The sequence below is a fragment of the Lutra lutra genome, chromosome 17 (assembly GCF_902655055.1).
Source record: "Lutra lutra chromosome 17, mLutLut1.2, whole genome shotgun sequence".
Classification (NCBI taxonomy): Eukaryota; Metazoa; Chordata; class Mammalia; order Carnivora; family Mustelidae; genus Lutra; species Lutra lutra.
In genome coordinates this window covers 16,179,714-16,197,916 of record NC_062294.1, presented here as the reverse complement: position 1 = coordinate 16,197,916, position 18,203 = coordinate 16,179,714, and the positions used below count along the sequence as shown (strand labels likewise).

At 41.0% G+C, this 18,203-nt stretch overlaps 1 protein-coding gene across 2 annotated transcripts in view; it reads left to right on the top strand.

Annotated features, from left to right (window-relative positions):
• The window catches only part of WWP2 (WW domain containing E3 ubiquitin protein ligase 2), a 162,799-nt gene that overhangs the window by 98,656 nt on the left and 45,940 nt on the right, over positions 1-18,203 (top strand). The gene's annotated exons all lie outside the window — the stretch shown is intronic.

The window sequence follows — 18,203 nt, the reverse complement described above, 5'->3', positions numbered from 1 at the left end:
GTGGGGATGTGGGGGGGGTGATTGTGGGGGGCGCATTTCCGTGGTTGTTCCAGTGAGAGTATTCATACCATTTGAGAATGGGTAGCCCTTACATATCCACAGAGAACTTTTGTGCCCTTGATTCTACTTCTCTATAAGTGGGAAGGGAAGGACCTATTTCAAAACAGACCAGTTTTTGTCATGCTTTCCTTCTGTCTCCTCAGGACAGTGTCGGATTAAAAAGCAAAAAGGAGTTTGTTTTTCTCAATGTCTTGAAGATTGTCAAATCTTTAGTGACTGCCAGTCATTTGGTAATTTGTCTTAATTTGAAGCGTTTGGGAAAGGACTTGGATGTTTATTTCAGTAAACTGTAGATGAGGGAGATGCAGATTTTTTTTTTAATTTATTTTTTTAAGAGTAGATCTATTTTTGTTGTTGTTGTTCTGGTTTTTTATTTATTTGATAGAGAAAGAAAGAGAGAGCACAAGCAGAGGGAGCAGGAGAGGGAGAAGCAGGCTCACTGCTGAGCAGGGAGCCCATGTGGGACTTGATCCCAGGACCCTGAGATCATGACCTGAGCCGAAGACAGATGCTTAACCAACTGAGCCACCCAGGCGCCCCCCTCAGATGTTTAAATCAGTACGTGACATGCAATGAGTTTTGTAGATGCTTGTGATAGCCGAGGTGTGGTGTGAAGGAAGGGAGATTGGAGTAGCATACCTTCTTGACAGACTAGACAGACTAGTAGATCGGTCTTGTTGCTGCCCCTTGTGAGCCGACTTACTGAGTCAGAGAGTTCAACCAGGAATGCTTTCTAGTGGCTTTCAGCTGGCAGGCAGCACCGTATGAGGGCCGCAGAGCCCCTCCGATAGTTCATGGTGCTTTGCTATACCATTACCTGGCTGGACTGCAGGGTGGAGGGGCCTGTCCTTCAGGCCTCCGTGTATATGTGGTGAGTGGACATTCTCCCTGGAGTTGGGGACCTACCTGAAGGAATTGAGTTAGCTTGTTCCCCCTGAGCCTTGAGGACATCCAGTCGTAGTGACCATGGGGGGCCCTGGCTTCCAGTCTGGGGGAAGGGATGGTGAGGTGGCAGCTATGGACTGTGATATAGAAAACTGTATATAGCTCCATGAGCACCAGTAAACGTGCTTCTCTTCGGAAAATAAGTCACAGGGCGCCTGGGTGGCTCAGTGGGTTAAACATTTGCCTTTGGCTCAGGTCATGATCCCACAGTCCTGGGATCAAGCCCCATGTCAGGCTCCCTGATCAGCAGACGAGTCTGCTTTTCCCTCTCCTTGCCCACGTTCATGCTCTCTAGCTCACTTTTCTCAAATAAATAAATAAAAATCTTAAAAAAAAAAAAAAAGGAAAGAAATAAGTCACTTGTAGAGAAGGGCCAGCAGTTACAAATGGGGAGGGGAACTGGATTTTTGGAACCACTTGTTTCTGGAGGCTGTGGCCAGGCTACCACAGGCCTTTGTCTTTTAGGGGCCTACATTACTTGAAACTGGTTTCCTTCAACCACCTCTGCTTTTCTTATAAAAACTATTGGTAAATTGACTTTATATGGCAATGGTCTTTGAGTCACTCCTATTGGGTACTGGAACAGATCTGTGTTTCCCCTACGTTTATTTTTAGGTACCTTTGCGTATTGTCCTTATCTCCAGGAACGCTATGTTTCAGCAGACAAGGCAGGTGCCAGCCATGTCTTCAGAAAGCCAAATGTCTCTAACCCCAAACTGCACTGGGAATGTTTTATAGTGGTGTATCTGAGTGCCCAGACTGTTCCCTGAACCCCTCTGTGAAGGACAGTCATTGCATTTTGGGGATTTCTGCCTGTTAAAATACTAAGGCCTTGGCCTCTATCTCGTCTCTCTGCTTTCTGCTGCGATGACAGTTCACCTTTGCTTTCAGCCAGCCTGGGCTTTGTAGGCTTTTTAATGTCTATCCAAGGGGTACGGAAAGATCTTACCTTTCCTTTGGGGAGCAGACAGAAACCCTCCTTTCTGGCAGCACGAGACAAGAAAGGAGTTTGAGGCTGTGAATGAGGACATCTTCATCTTTCAATATGTTGCTCTTAGAACTGTGAGGACCAGTTCCAAAATGGTGGTAGTAGCTGTGCCTCCAGGAAATATTTCCACAGACATACAAGATTTATTTAGCAAGCCTTCTTGGCTATGCTCTGCAGTTATGCATGAAAAAGACATTTAGGGCAAAAACAGAGCTGAGTTCCAGGTGGTTTTTTCATGTTGTCACAACTGTAAAGTATCCTTTTTTGTAAAATGAAAGTGAATGGCAGCCTGTCTCTATAAATGTAACATTACGAAGTTTTAGAAGTGGTGCAGCCGAGTAGATGAACAGTATAGCACTTCATTGAGACCTGTGTGCCATGATTTACTTTCTAACTTTTTATTGAAAACTTTATCCAAGAAAATCACATCTCTTATTCCTCTCTTAAATGTGATTTCCATGCACATAAAGCCTGGAGTCACACTGGTCACGGTCAGATTCTGGAGGTGCCCCTCCCCCTGCACACACCATGTACAGTATGTGTGTAGGGCCCAGTGACTTACTGGGTCTTAGTTTCCTCATTGATAAAATGAGGACAAGAGTACATATCTCATTAAGTTGTTAGAAGGAATAAATTATATAAAACATGTAGAGTGCCTGAGACTGTCAAAGTTAGCTTTTCATACAATTTTAATTATGTAGCATGGATATGAGGGTTTTTTAAATCCCATTGTTTTTTTACACACAGTTCTACGTCTGTGTTGTCTTGTTTGCTTTTTTAGTGACCTCCTACTGTTTCACAGTTAATATGTCAGAATTCATTTAACCATTCAATTCATATGCATTTCCCTATTATAAAGCAAAATCTGATTGCAAATATCTTTGCACACATCTTTGTTTCTTCTTGTGTAGTTTGAGTCAAAGGACATGAATTTTTAAAAAATGAGATCAAATCTGTTATTACCAGCTTGCCTTCCAAAGGATTGAAGCAATCACAGTAGTATAAAATTTGTTAGGTGGTATATGAAGTTTATTTTTTCCTGAAACTGTGTAAGTACTGGCTTATCATTTTGCTAACAGCTGTTAAGTGCCACTTCACTGTTGAACCTAATTGCATGTTTCCAGTTGTTAGTTGCTTGCTCGACTGTATCTTTCCTCTTGTGTAATTTTTTTCATAGCATTTGATTTTTATTTGTTTGGAGATCGAGAGATTTATATATTCTGGTACAGTTTTTTTTTTTTTAATTGTGGCAAAATATACATAGGCATTAAACCACTTGAAGTGTGTAATGTAGTAGCATTAAGTACATTGTCAGTGTTATGCAAGTGTCACCACCACTATGCACATCCAGACCTTTCTCATCTTCTCAAACTGAAACTCTGTATCCCTTGAACAATAACTTTCTCCTCTCTATCTGCCCTCCAGCGCCCACCCTTGGTAACCTCTAGTTTCCTGTCTTATTTGTCTCGTTTCCTTATTCTTGGCTCCTGGCTGGCTTGGTCAGTAGGGCAAGAGACTCTTGATCTTGGGGTCATGAGTTCTAGCTCCATGCTGTGCATAGAGATTACTGAGGGGAAAAAAAAACTTAAAAGGTAACCAGTGGCTAATAATTTAATCTATGATTTTGCTTATTCCAGTACCTCTTATAAGTGGAATAGTTTGTAGTTTGTCTCTGGCCTATTTCACTTAGCATGTTTTCAGGATTTATCCACACTGTAGCATGTTTCATTCCTTTTTAAGGCTGAATAATGTTCCATTGCATGTGTATACCACATTTTATTTATCCATTCATCTGTTGGTGGCCCCAATGGATGGTGCTCACCTTTTGGCTATTTTGAATAATATCAAATAATGCTGTTGTGAATATGGGTGTACATCTTTCAATTCTTTTGGCTATAAACCTAGGAGTAGAGTTGGTGGGGTAAATGTCTGGTAATTTTATGTCACTTTTTGAGGAACCCCCAAACTGTTTTCCATTGCAGCTGCACCATTTTACATTTCCTCTAGCAGTGAATGAGTGTTCCAGTTTTTTCATATCCTTGCCAACACTTGTTTTCTGTTTTTTTTTTTAATATAATATCTATCTTAATATATACAAAGTACTTAGGTATAAGTTTTATCTGTTAAATTTGTGATTTTAAGTTTCCTTCCTATATTATTGTTTGACATTTTATCTCATTTTCTGTGGCTTTTGTAGTAAAGGGGAACGAAAATTTAAAAATAATTATGCCTGAGCATTTTTATTTTTTATTTTTTATTTTTTTAAAGATTGTATTTATTTGACAGAGTAGGAAGAGAGGCAGGCGGAGAGAGAGGAGGAAGCAGGCTCCCTGCTGAGCAGAGAGCCAGATGCAGAGCTCAGTCCCAGGACCCTGGGATCATGACCCGAGCCAAAGGCAGAGGCTTTAACCCACTGAGCCACCCAGGCGCCCATGCCTGAGCATTTTTAAAAAAATGTTTATAGTTTTACTTTTTGCTTTAGTAGTGGAAAAAATTCTCTCTTGTCTGTGGCTAGGATAAATACTTTATCTGTTTGACTTTTTTTTTTCATGGTTACAAAATAACTTATCCTAATGGAATGTATAGTGATATGTCTATATACATATTAAATATAATGAAGTCTGGGTCTGAATTAATTTTTCTTTATATTGGGGTCCTATTATTCCAGAAACAATTTTTTTCCCTCACTGGTGGTTTTACTTAGTGTTTATCACTTATCATGTTCTTAATATGCAGTGAGAATTTATTTCTGGACTCATTCCATTTATTTATTTCCAGTTTGGGGCTATTCCCATGTGATTTTGATTCTTGACATGTGATAGTGTGTTTTCTAATGTTTTGAAGGGCTATTCCTGATATTTTTTGGTATTACACATTTTCAAAACAAATTTCAGTCTTTGAGTTCTTAGAAGCGTGATGGGATATACTTGGAAGTTGGGCAAATCTGTATTTTGGTCAAGGAAGGACTGAACTTTCCCATGGTATGGCTTTGTAAGGTTTTCAAGTCTCTCTTCTTGCTTTCCAGCTAATTTTTCTTCTTTTTTCCCCCCATCTAATTTGGTTGTTTTTCTTTATATATAAGCCTCACTGTATGTCATGCTAATAATGAAAGATTTTTCTGGTTTTGGTTGCTCTCGTGAAGAACTGAGCAGCTAGTTGCCTTGGAATCCATTGCTTGTGTTTCATGGATGAGCGATAGTGACTGCTTTGCTGTGAATCATATGTTATGAGCTGATCTTCAGTTTAAAAAGTTTCCACTGTTGGCAGTAGCCTTTGCCATGCCTGAGTGTGGGGGCTGTAAAGGCCTCTGTGTATACCAAGAGCCTGCACTATGCTCCACACACCTGAAGATCTTGGAACATACAGTGAGCTGGTGGCGTGTCCAGGATTAAGAACAAGAATTTACAAATCCTGATCTTTTCTTGGCTAACTGTGACTAGTGTATGTCTCAGTCCTGACTGAATAACTGATTCATAAAGTTAGGATGTTTAACCAGCGTTACAGAGGGAAGCTTGTGAAATACTCCTTGTTGCAGAAACCAGAGGCTGTTCAACTACCATTTTACCTACTTACCCCATTTACTGTGTCATCTTGGTACCCAGCTTTTCTTCCCATAGGGGAAAGCCTTCAAAGCCATCTTCGTTTCTTCTCCCCTCCCTCCACCATTGCTTTTTCTTTGTGGTGTTCTGGATTTGAGTACTGGTTTTGCTATTTGCCAACTGCATGGCTCCTGTCTGGATGGAACCTCTGAGCTTCAGTTTTGTCTTAAATAGAATGAGAATAGTAGGGGCGCCTGGGTGGCTCAGTGGGTGAAAGCCTCTGCCTTCGGCTCAGGTCATGATCTCAGGGTCCTGGGATTGAGCCCCACATCGGGCTTTCTGCTCGGCAGAGAGCCTGCTTCCTCCTCTCTCTCTGCCTGCCTCTCTGCCTACTTGTGATCTCTCTCTGTCAAATAAATAAACAAAATCTTAAAAAAAAAAAAAGAATGGGAATAGTATCTTCCTTGCAGAGCTATTAGGCAGGTAAATGAGCTAATGAAAATAAGTTTGCTAAAGGGATTGTAGATTCCTGGATTGGATCTTGGAACAGAAAAAGGGCATGAGTGGTAAAGCTGGTGAATCCAAATAAAGTCTGAAGTTGGGTTGATAGTAATGTACTGATGTTCATTTTTCAGCTTCAACATATGTGCTCACTTTCCCCTAATATTGCTCTTTGTGGTATCTTTGCAACTTTTCTGTAAGTCTATAAAGTTATTCCAAAATAAAAATGAAAAGAAACTGCTTTATGATTGATAGTGTTACACAAATGTCAGATGGTTTTATTTCAGACTTCTTTCACTAGATTATTAGGTTTATTAAACAAGTATTTCTTTTTTTTTTTTTGAAGATTTTATTTATTTATTTGACAGGCAGAGATCACAAGTAGGCAGAGAGGCAGGCAGAGAGAGAGAGGGGGAAGCAGGCTCCCCACCGAGCAGAGAGCCCAATGTGGGGTTCTATCCCAGGACCATGGGATCATGACCTGAGCCAAAGGCAGAGGCTTTAACGCACTGAGCCACCCAGGTGCCCCTAAACAAGTATTTCTTGAACACATATCTGTTGAATGATATTTTACTAATGAGCATAGGTGGTGTAAAGAGTTATAAAATAAGGGGGCATGTGGGTGGCTCGGCCAGTTTGGCATCTGCCTTTGGCTCAGATCCTGATCCCAGGGTACTGGGATCAAGCCCTGCATTGGGCTCCCTGCTTGGTGGGCAGCCTGATTCTCCCTCTCCTGCTCCCCCTGCTTGTGCTCTCTCTCTGTCAAATAAATGAATAAATTTTTTTTTAAGATTTTATTTATTTATTTGACAGAGAAAGATCACAAGTAGGCAGAGAGGCAGGCAGGCAGAGAGAGAGAGAGAGAGAGAAGCAGGCTTCCTGATGAGCAAAGAGCCAGATGATCCCAAGACCCTGAGATCATGACCTGAGCCTAAGGCAGCGGCTTAACCCACTGAGCCACCCAGGTGCCCCAGTGAATAAAATCTTTAAAAAAATTATAAAATAAGTCTCTGCCCTCTAGTCTGTTTAAAAAAAGAAGCTCAAGGCCAGCCCCTGTCCCCATCCTCCCCACCTCCCTGCAAAGCCTGGGAGCAAAGGTGAATGCCAAGATTTGCTCCTCATGCCAGCAAAGAAAGGAGTAAGGACAGAAGAGAGGGACATTGGGCAGAAAGTGAATGAAAATTCAAAGGCTTGAAGGCACATAAAAAGACACTCGACCTCCCTCATAAGAAAAGAAACACAAATAAAACCAAAAAACCGGAGGAGTCAAGATGGCGGAGAAGTAGCAGGCTGAGACTACTTCGGGTAGCGGGAGATCAGCTAAATAGCTTATCTAAAGATTGCAAACACCTACAAATCCAACGGGAGATTGAAGAGAAGAAGAACAGCAATTCCAGAAACAGAAAATCAACCACTTTCTGCAAGGTAGGACTGGCGGAGAAGTGAATCCAAAGCGACGGGAAGATAGACCGCGGGGGGAGGGGCCGGCTCCCGGCGAGTGGCAGAGCAACGGAGCAAAATCAGGACTTTTAAAAGTCTGTTCCGCTGAGGGACATCGCTCCAGAGGCTTAACTGGAAGCCCAGGCGGGGTCAGCGCGGCCTCAGGTCCCGCAGGGTCGCAGAAGGATCGGGGGTGTCTGAGTGTTGCAGAGCTTACCGGTATTAGAGCGGGGAAGCCGGCTGCAGAGACAGAGCCGAGGAGTGACTCTCAGCTCAGGGTTGCCTTGAACCGGTCGCAGGCTCGATCAGCTCGGAGCGCGGCCGGAGGTCAGGGTGGCGGGAGTCATTGGGCGCTGTTCTCTGAGGGCGCACTGAGGAGTGGGGCCCCGGGCTCTCGGCTCCTCCGGGCCGGAGACCGGGAGGCCGCCATCTTTATTCCCATCCTCCGGACTCTACGGAAAGCGCTCAGGGAACAAAAGCTCCCGAAAGCGAACCCGAGCGGATGACTCAGCGGGGCCCCGGGTAGGGGCGGTGCAACTCCGCCTGGGGCAAAGACGCTTGAGAATCACTACAACAGGCCCCTCCCCCAGAAGATCTACGGGAAACCCAGCCAGGACCAAGTTCACCTACCAAGGAGAGCGGCGGAATTCCAGAGGAGAAGAAAGCAAAGCACGGAACTCATGGCTTTCTCCCCATGATTTTTTAGCCTTGCAGTTAATTTAATTTTTTTTTCTTTTTCAATTTTTTTTCTTTTTCTCTTCTTCTGCTAAATTTTTTTTAACTTTTACCGTTTTCTTTTTTTAACGTTTTTTAAATAGTTTATCTATATATATATTTTTTTCCTCTTTTTATATTTTTTCTTTATCGGCTTTCTTTTTTTTAATAGTTTCTTTTTTTTTTTCTTTCTTTCTGAACCCCTTTTTATCCCCTTTCTCCCCCCTCACAATTCGGGATCTCTTCTGATTTGGCTAAAGCATATTTTCCTGGGGTTGTTGCCACCCTTTTAGTATTTTACTTGCTCCTTCATAAACTCTTATCTGGGCAAAATGACAAGGCGGAAAAATTCACAACAAAAAAAAGAACAAGAGGCAGTACCAAAGGCTAGGGACCTAATCAATACAGACATTGGTAATATGTCAGATATAGAGTTCAGAATGATGATTCTCAAGGTTCTAGCCGGGCTTGAAAAAGGTATGGAAGATATTAGAGCAACCCTCTCGGGAGATATAAAAGCCCTTTCTGGAGAAATAAAAGAACTAAAATCTAACCAAGTTGAAATCAAAAAAGCTATTAATGAGGTGCAATCAAAAATGGAGGCTCTCACTGCTAGGATAAATGAGGCAGAAGAAAGAATTAGCGATATAGAAGACCAAATGACAGAGAATAAAGAAGCTGAGCAAAAGAGGGACAAACAGCTACTGGACCACGAGGGGAGAATTCGAGAGATAAGTGACACCATAAGACGAAACAACATTAGAATAATTGGGATTCCAGAAGAAGAGGAAACAGAGAGGGGAGCAGAAGGTATATTGGAGAGAATTATTGGAGAGAATTTCGCCAATATGGCAAAGGGAACAAGCATCAAAATCCAGGAGGTTCAGAGAACCCTCCTCAAAATCAATAAGAATAGGTCCACACCCCGTCACCTAATAGTAAAATTTACAAGTCTTAGTGACAAAGAAAAGATCCTGAAAGCAGCCCGGGAAAAGAAGTCTGTAACGTACAATGGTAAAAATATTAGATTGGCAGCAGACTTATCCACAGAGACCTGGCAGGCCAGAAAGAGCTGGCATGATATATTCAGAGTACTAAATGAGAAAAACATGCAGCCAAGAATACTATATCCAGCTAGGCTATCATTGAAAATAGAAGGAGAGATTAAAAGCTTCCAGGACAAACAAAAACTGAAAGAATTTGCAAACACCAAACCAGCTCTACAGGAAATATTGAAAGGGGTCCTCTAAGCAAAGAGAGACCCTAAACATAGTAGATCAGAAAGAAACAGAGACAATATACAATAACAGTCACCTTACAGGCAATACAATGGCACTAAATTCATATCTCTCAATACTTACCCTGAATGTTAATGGGCTAAATGCCCCAATCAAAAGACACAGGGTATCAGAATGGATAAAAAAACAAAACCCATCTATATGTTGCCTACAAGAAACTCATCTTAAACCCGAAGACACCTCCAGGTTTAAAGTGAGGGGGTGGAAAAGAATTTACCATGCTAATGGACATCAGAAGAAAGCAGGAGTGGCAATCCTTATATCAGATCAAATAGATTTTAAGCCAAAGACTATAATAAGAGATGAGGAAGGACACTATATCATACTCAAAGGAACTGTCCAACAAGAAGATCTAACAATTTTAAATATCTATGCCCCTAACGTGGGAGCAGCCAACTATATAAACCAATTAATAACAAAATCAAAGAAACACATCGACAAGAATACAATAATAGTAGGGGATTTTAACACTCCCCTCACTGAAATGGGCAGATCATCCAAGCAAAAGATCAACAAGGAAATCAAGGCCTTAAATGACACACTGGACCAGATGGACATCACAGATATATTCAGAACATTTCATCCCAAAGCAACAAAATACACATTCTTCTCTAGTCCACATGGAACATTCTCCAGAATAGATCACATTCTTGGTCCTAAATCAAGTCTCAACCAGTATCAAAAGATTGGGATCATTCCCTGCATATTTTCAGACCACAATGCTCTGAAGCTAGAACTCAATCACAAGAGGAAATTTGGAAAGAACCCAAATACATGGAGACTAAACAGCATCCTTCTAAAGAATGAATGGGTCAACCAGGAAATTAAAGAAGAATTGAAAAAATTTATGGAAACAAATGATAATGAAAACACAACGGTTCAGAATTTGTGGGACACAACAAAGGCAGTCCTGAGAGGAAAATATATAGCGGTACAAGCCTTTCTCAAGAAACAAGAAAGGTCTCAGGTACACAACCTAACCCTACACCTAAAGGAGCTGGAGAAAGAACAAGAAAGAAAGCCTAAACCCAGCAGGAGAAGAGAAATCATAAAGATCAGAGCAGAAATCAATGAAACAGAAACCAAAAAACCAATAGAACAAATCAACGAAACTAGGAGCTGGTTCTTTGAAAGAATTAATAAGATTGATAAACCCCTGGCCAGACTTATCAAAAAGAAAAGAGAAAGGACCCAAATAAATAAAATCATGAATGAAAGAGGAGAGATCACAACGAACACCAAAGAAATACAGACAATTATAAGAACATACTATGAGCAACTCTACGCCAACAAATTTGACAATCTGGAAGAATGGATGCATTCCTAGAGACATATAAACTACCACAACTGAACCAGGAAGAAATGGAAAGCCTGAACAGACCCATAACCAGTAAGGAGATTGAAACAGTCATCAAAAATCTCCAAACAAACAAAAGCCCAGGGCCAGACGGCTTCCCGGGGGAATTCTACCAAACATTTAAAGAAGAACTAATTCCTATTCTCCTGAAACTGTTCCAAAAAATAGAAATAGAAGGAAAACTTCCAAACTCATTTTATGAGGCCAGCATCACCTTGATCCCAAAACCAGACAAGGATCCCAACAAAAAAGAGAACTACAGACCAATATCCTTGATGAACACAGATGCAAAAATTCTCGCCAAAATACTAGCCAATAGGATTCAACAGTACATTAAAAGGATTATTCACCACGACCAAGTGGGATTTATTCCAGGGCTGCAAGGTTGGTTCAACATCCGCAAATCAATCAATGTGATACAACACATTAATAAAAGAAAGAACAAGAACCATATGATACTCTCCATAGATGCTGAAAAAGCATTTGACAAAGTACAGCATCCCTTCCTGATCAAAACTCTTCAAAGTGTAGGGATAGACGGCACATACCTCAATATTATCAAAGCCATCTATGAAAAACCCACCGCAAATATCATTCTTAATGGAGAAAAACTGAAAGCTTTTCCGCTAATGTCAGGAACACGGCAGGGATGTCCGTTATCACCACTGCTATTCAACATAGTACTAGAAGTCCTAGCCTCAGCAATCAGACAACAAAAGGAAATTAAAGGCATCCAAATCGGCAAAGAAGAAGTCAAACTATCACTCTTTGCAGATGATATGATACTATATGTGGAAAACCCAAAAGACTCCACTCCAAAACTGCTAGCACTTGTACAGGAATTCAGTAAAGTGTCAGGATATAAAATCAATGCACAGAAATCAGTTGCATTTCTCTACACCAACAACAAGACAGAAGAAAGAGAAATTAAGGAGTCCATCCCATTTACAATTGCACCCAAAACTATAAGATACCTAGGAATAAACCTAACCAAAGAGACTAAGAATCTATACTCAGAAAACTATAAAGTACTCATGAAAGAAATTGAGGAAGACACAAAGAAATGGAAAAATGTTCCCTGCTCCTGGATTGGAAGAATAAATATTGTGAAAATGTCTATGCTACCTAAAGCAATCTACACATTTAATGCAATTCCTATCAAAGTAACATCCATTTTTTTCAAAGAAATGGAACAAATAATCCTAAAATTTATATGGAACCAGAAAAGACCTCGAATAGCCAAAGGAATATTGAAAAAGAAAGCCAAAGTTCGTGGCATCACAATTCCGGACTTCAAGCTCTATTACAAAGCTGTCATCATCAAGACAGCATGGTACTGGCACAAAAACAGACACATAGATCAATGGAACAGAATAGAGAGCCCAGAAATGGACCCTCAACTCTATGGTCAACTCATCTTCGACAAAGCAGGAAAGAATGTCCAATGGAAAAAAGACAGCCTCTTCAATAAATGGTGTTGGGAAAATTGGACAGCCACATGCAGAAAAATGAAATTGGATCATTTCCTTACACCACACACGAAAATAGACTCAAAATGGATGAAGGATCTCAATGTGAGAAAGGAATCCATCAAAATCCTCAAGGAGAACACAGGCAGCAACCTCTTCGACCTCAGCCGCAGCAACATCTTCCTAGGAACATCACCAAAGGCAAGGTAAGCAAGGGCAAAAATGAACTATTGGGATTTTATCAAGATCAAAAGCTTTTGCACAGCAAAGGAAACAGTGAACAAAACCAAAAGACAACTGACAGAATGGGAGAAGATATTTGCAAATGACATATCAGATAAAGGGCTAGTGTCCAAAATCTATAAAGAACTTAGCAAACTCAACACCCAAAGAACAAATAATCCAATCAAGAAATGGGCAGAGGACATGAACAGACATTTCTGCAAAGAAGACATCCAGATGGCCAACAGACACATGAAAAAGTGCTCCATATCACTCGGCATCAGGGAAATACAAATCAAAACCACCATGAGATATCACCTCACACCAGTCAGAATGGCTAAAATTAACAAGTCAGGAAATGACAGATGTTGGCGAGGATGCGGAGAAAGGGGAACCCTCCTACGCTGTTGGTGGGAATGCAAGCTGGTGCAACCACTCTGGAAAACAGCATGGAGGTTCCTCAAAATGTTGAAAATAGAACTACCCTATGACCCTGCAATTGCACTGCTGGGTATTTACCCTAAAGATACAAACATAGTGATCCGAAGGGGCACATGCACCCGAATGTTTATAGCAGCAATGTCTACAATAGCCAAACTATGGAAAGAACCTAGATGTCCATCTACAGACGAATGGATAAAGAAGATGTGGTATATATACACAATGGAATACTATGCAGCCATCAAAAGAAATGAAATCTTGCCATTTGCGACGACGTGGATGGAACTAGAGGGTATCATGCTTAGCGAAATAAGTCAATCGGAGAAAGACAACTATCATATGATCTCCCTGATATGAGGGAGAGGAGATGCAACATGGGGGGTTGAGGGGGTAGGAGAAGAATAAATGAAACAAGATGGGATTGGGAGGGAGACAAACCATAAGTGACTCTTAATCTCACAAAACAAACTGAGGGTTGATAGGGGGAGGGGGTTGGGAGAGGGGGTGGGGTTATGGATATTGGGGAGGGTATGTGCTATGGTGAGTGTTGTGAAGTGTGTAAACCTGGCGATTCGCAGACCTGTACCCCTGGGGATAAAAATATATGTTTATAAAGCTGTAAAAAAAAAAAAAGAAAGAAAGAAAGAAAGGATGAATACCCAAGTTTTGTAGCAACATGGACGGGACTGGAAGAGATTATGCTGAGTGAAATAAGTCAAGCAGAGAGAGTCAATTATCATATGGTTTCACTTATTTGTGGAGCATAACAAATAGCATGGAGGACAAGGGGAGATGGAGAGGAGAAGGGAGTTGAGGGAAGTTGGAAGGGGAGGTGAACCATGAGAGACTATGGACTCTGAAAAACGATTTGAGAATTTTGAAGGGGTGGGGGGTGGGAGGTTGGGGGCACCAGGTGGTGGCTATTGTAGAGGGCACAGATTGCATGGAGCACTGGGTGTGGTGCAAAAATAATGAACACTGTTATGCTGAAAAATAAAAAATTAAAAAAAAAAAAAAGAAGCTCAAGACACTGTCAGCTAAGTATCAACACAGCAGATGTCACAGGGGCTGTGTGTTGAGTAGTCAAGAGCACAGGGGTTGTGGGATCCACGGAGAGGATCAGTCTGGCTTATGTAGTGAAGAGGGCTCCAGGGAGTGGGGCTCAAGTGAGAAAGAGGTGTAGACAAGAACACAGGAGACAGAGAGTGAAAGTAGTGAAAAACAAAGGAAACAAATTTGCTCTTGTTTTCAAGAAGGGTGCAGTCTTCGAGGGGAGCTAAGTTGTATATATCACACGATTAGGATTAATAGAAAACATGTAAAATATAGCAGTTCTCTAAATCATGACTAAATTGTAACTCCTTGTCTTTGTCAGTCCAGTTTTTTTCTCTACTTGAAGCCCCATTATGGCCTGATTATGGTGCTCTGTCCTTGGCTTACTGGTGTAAGCAGTAACTTAATCGTCTGCAGAGTCAAAAGCCGTGATGGACTGCATTTACCGCTGAGTTTCTTTCAAGCTCTCATGTTCTAAGACACACACATAAACTTTTTGACCATAGAAGAATACAAGCACGGACACAGAAAGTTTGTCAGTGCAAGGATATCCGGCTCTCACACTCTATTTCCAAATCAAAGTGTAGCACAGAGCTCCAAAACAGATGAGTGCCTGTGGTGAATCAAGGGCTGTGGGTTAGGTCTGTGAACGGATGCAGTCCTGGTGGAAACCCTTCGAACTAGATTTATATCTGCAAGTGTGGCCTGATCCAAATAGCGTTGATTAGAGGGTCTTTACCATTGGCATGCCTTGGAAAATGGGGCTCTGCTTTTGTTCTTTTCATGTCAATAATTTCATTGTAATTGTTTTCAATAGGTAATACATGTACATTATGAGAATTTTATTTATTTTTATTTTTAAAAGATTTTATTTATTTATTTGACAGAGAGAGAATACAAGCAGGCAGAGGGAGAGCAGCAGGCAGAAGGAGAGGGAGAAGCAGGCATCCCAAAGACTGGGGAGCCTGATTCGGGGCTTGACCCCAGAAGCCTGGGATCACAACCTGACACCTAACGGACTAAGCCACCCACGGGCCCCCATCTTGAGAATTTTAAAAGTATAAGAACTCAGACAGTGTAAAGAAAGTCTCCTTCCTGTTCCGGTCCTCTTGCCCCCAGTTTCCTCCCCGGAGGCAGTCACTGTTGTGTTTCTTATGATTCTTTCAAAGATACTCTTTGACTATACAGGCGTATGCACATCTATTTGAAAGCACACACATACACACACACGCTAGCACAATATATATGCTGTTCTGCTCTTTCCCACTTAATAATTATCTTAGAAATTTTTGCATAGAATTTTGAAGCAAACTTGAAGAACTTTGCCATTTTACTCCCTTTGCCATTTTATTAACCCCAACCAGATACGGGGACAATTTTAGTATCAAAAATAATAATAATCGCAATGGATTGAAAAATTTTAAATAAGTTTAAATCCAAGAGCTTATGATGATTTTTATACAAAACAAAATTTCATTTTTCATTTTTTTAAAAAGATTTTATTTATTTATTTGACAGAGATCACAAGTAGACAAAGAGGCAGGCAGAGAGGGAGAGAGGGAAGCAGGCTCCCTGCTGAGCAAAGAGCCCGATGCGGGACTCGATCCCAGGACCCTGAGATCATGACCTGAGCTGAAGGCAGCGGCTTAACCCACTGAGCCACCCAGGCGCCCTCATTTTTCATTTTTGGAGGATGGAAAGAAATCAATTCATTATTCTGAAAATTGGTAAATAAAAAGAAAAACCCAAGCATTTCTCCTGCCTTTTCTTTGCAAGCTGAACCTCAAGGTAGCCAAATAATTGACGAGGGAAAGTTTATCCTATAGGCATGGTAGGATTAGAATATGGCTGTTTTGCAATTCCCAACCAATTTATGGATCTAGGCAATAATCATCAGTGGGTGCTGACATTGCAAAAGGGTGACAGCCAGCTGTGATGTGCCTCCTAATGGAAGTATGCAACTCCCTGTGTGTCACCAACATTGAATATATAACAGCAAAAAGAAAATTACAATAAACCCAGCTCTAAATATTACTGGTTCATGGCTATTTTAATTTCATCTATAGGCCCACCACCTCTGTTCTACACCCCCACCCCACATTCCCCCCACTTCCCTCTTACTGCATCTATTTTAAGTTGTTTTATTATTATTATTATTATTATTTTTTTTTTAAATGGATGTCCTGTGTGGTGGGTGAGCTCAGGGTTGGTGAGATCACTCTTTCTTTCTCTCTCTTTTTTTTTTTTAAGATTTTATTTATTTATTCAACAGACAGAGATCACATGTAGGCAGAGAGAGAGGAAGAGAAGCAGGCTTCCTGATGAGCAGAGAGCCCGACTCGGGGCTTGATCCCAGGACCCTGGGATCATGACCTGAGCCAAAGGCAGAGGCTTTAACCCACTGAGCCACCCAGGCGCCCCAAGTTTTATTATTTTTTTTAAAGATTTTATTTATTTGTCAGAGAGAGAGAGGGAGAGCATAAGCAGGGGGAGCAGCAGGCAAAGGGAGAAGAGGCTCCCCACTGAGCAGGGAGCCCCAAATGGGACTTGATCCCAGAACCCTGGGATCATGACCTGAGCCGAAGGCGGACACTTAACCAACTGAGCTACCCAGGCACCCCCTCTTACTGCATTTAAATTTTCCATATTGCCAGCTGTTCTCCACAGAGGTTCTAATAATTTCTACTCCTGCCAACAGTGAGAATGCCAGTTTTCTTATACTCTTACCAGTGGTTTTTTTTTTTTTTTTAAATTTACCAGATTAATTTTTTTAAAGGGGGAATGGGGCAGAGGGAGAGGGAGAGAATCTTAAGCAGCCTCCACACCCAGGCAGAGACTGATGCGGGGCTCCCATCTCACAGCCCTGACATCATGACCCAAGCTGAAATCAAGAGTCGGATATCTGCTTAACTGCCTAAGCCATCCAGGCGCCCCTTAGATTGCATCTCTCATAATTGAGATTGAGCATCTTTTAATATGTTTAGGGGTAATTTGTATTTCTTTTACTCTGAAGTGCCTGTGCATATTTTTGGTCTTTTTCTTACTGATTTGTAGAGCTACTTTTCATATCAAAGGAATTAGCCATTAGTCCGTAGTATGAGTTGGCAATAATTTTTCCCAGTTTGTTGTTTTTCTTTGATTTTGATTTTGTTTGTGATTTTTTTTTTTTGCCATTAAAAAAAAACACATTTAATATAGTTGAATTGATTCATCTTTTATGTCTTCTAGATTTTGGGTGATACTTAAAAAAGTCTTTTTGACTTTGAGATTAAAAAATTCTCCTGTGTTTTCTTTAGTTTCTTTTTAGCTTCATTTCTTATGTCAAAATTTTTGATTCATCTGGAATTTATTTTCATGTCCTGGATAAGGTAGGGCTATAGCTCATCTTTTCCTCAGGGTACTGCCCATTTGTCACAGCGCTGTCCACTGAATGATCTCTTTGCTATAGTCATTTAAAATGCCGCCTTTGTCATATACTCAATTCCTGTGTGTGTTTAATTCTGTTTCTGAACTTCCTGTTTATTTCATCAACATCTCCTTATTCTTCTGTTAACACCATATTCTTTTAATTGTTACAGCTTTATGATGTGTTACTACTTTAGAGAACTCTTCTCCCTCCCACACACATTCACACAGCACTCTTCAGAATTTTCATGGCTGTTCTTCTGTATTTAGTTTTTTTTTTTTTAATTATTTTTTCCCAAACATTTTATGTATTTTAAGGAGAGAGAGCGAGAACGTGAGCAGGGAAAGGGGCAGAAGAGGAGGGAGAAGGACAAGCAGATTCTGCGTTTCGCACACAGCCTGACGCAGGGCTCCATCCCACCACCCGGAGATCATGACCTGAGCTGAAATTACTAGTCAGAGGCTTAACATCCTGAGCCATCCAGGCACCCCTAGTTTTTCTTGTAACTTTTAGAATGAACTTATTTGGTTCTCAAAAATGTCATGATGATTTTTGTATTGGAATTGAGTAAAATTTATAGATTTGCCTGAAGAGAGTTGCCATCTGTTCATTCCTATTCAGCTGAGCTAGAATAGGAATAGAAGTACGAAGTCTCACATTTGTGTGGGGGAAACACCAGTTGCATAAGATGGCATCACTTATTAAACAACTAATTTAGTTGATGTGCCAGACAGTGTTTCATACACTGGGGAGAAAGCAAATGAATGCAT